This window comes from Ceratina calcarata, unplaced genomic scaffold (genome assembly GCF_001652005.2).
Source record: "Ceratina calcarata isolate Rehan_Ccalc_2016 unplaced genomic scaffold, ASM165200v1 scaffold6453, whole genome shotgun sequence".
NCBI classification, from domain to species: domain Eukaryota; kingdom Metazoa; phylum Arthropoda; class Insecta; order Hymenoptera; family Apidae; genus Ceratina; species Ceratina calcarata.
In genome coordinates, this window is record NW_017177706.1 from 1 (window position 1) to 768 (window position 768).

The 768-nt window shown below is 36.8% G+C and overlaps 1 non-coding gene across 1 annotated transcript; it reads left to right on the forward strand.

The window, feature by feature from the left end:
* Positions 1-161: 161 nt before the first annotated feature.
* LOC113464954 (U5 spliceosomal RNA) lies at positions 162-283 on the forward strand. Its single transcript, XR_003389811.1, has one exon. It is a non-coding gene; the product is annotated as a U5 spliceosomal RNA (small nuclear RNA).
* The last annotated feature ends 485 nt before the right edge of the window (positions 284-768 follow it).

Below are 768 nucleotides of genomic sequence, written 5' to 3' on the forward strand. Positions count from 1 at the left end.
AAGGTTCTAACATTAATTTCCTATATTACATATTTTTTTAATATTTCTTATTTCTGTTTCTTAATAAGAGTAGCGCACATAACTCTCGCTAGGTGGCTGATATTTCCACAAGTGAATTCGTGAACACGTCTCTATGTTAAGGACGAGAGGAGCTCATTAAAGTACTCTGGTTTCCCTTCAAATCACGCATAAATCTTTCGCCTTTTACTAAAGATTTCCGTGGAGGGGAACATTTGATGAGTCTACACTCCAATTTTTCTTAGTACCCAACGCAAGTTGGGTCATAATAAATATCAAAATAAAATATTTTTTTACAGCAGCACGTAGCTTCCTGTTTCGTTCAATTATTTCGGAAAGGAAGTTATTACTTTTGTACTCTTCTAAGGTGAGAAAAGCAGAAGCCAGTCGATGCTCTTACCGAGGCGTTTATGGTAATTATCTCGTCTTGAGGTGGTACGTCAGTCTTGGCTCTAGTCGAAAAATTATTATACTTTTCTGACTGAACATGGTTGTTTTCGAATATGTACCTCGTGCCTCGTAACAAAANTGAATAACAAGGTGTCGATTTGAACTTTTAAATTACCTTATGATCCTATACCTTTCCCCTCGACTGTATTTGCTTGTATTTACTTGGGGCCAAAATAGAACAAGTTAGGTAGATGTACATTGATGTATGGAAGCAAAAATTAATTTCATTCTACTTTAATTAGGCTCCGGAGGGATTCGAACCCTCGATCTCCTGTTTACTAGACAGGCGCTTTAACCAAC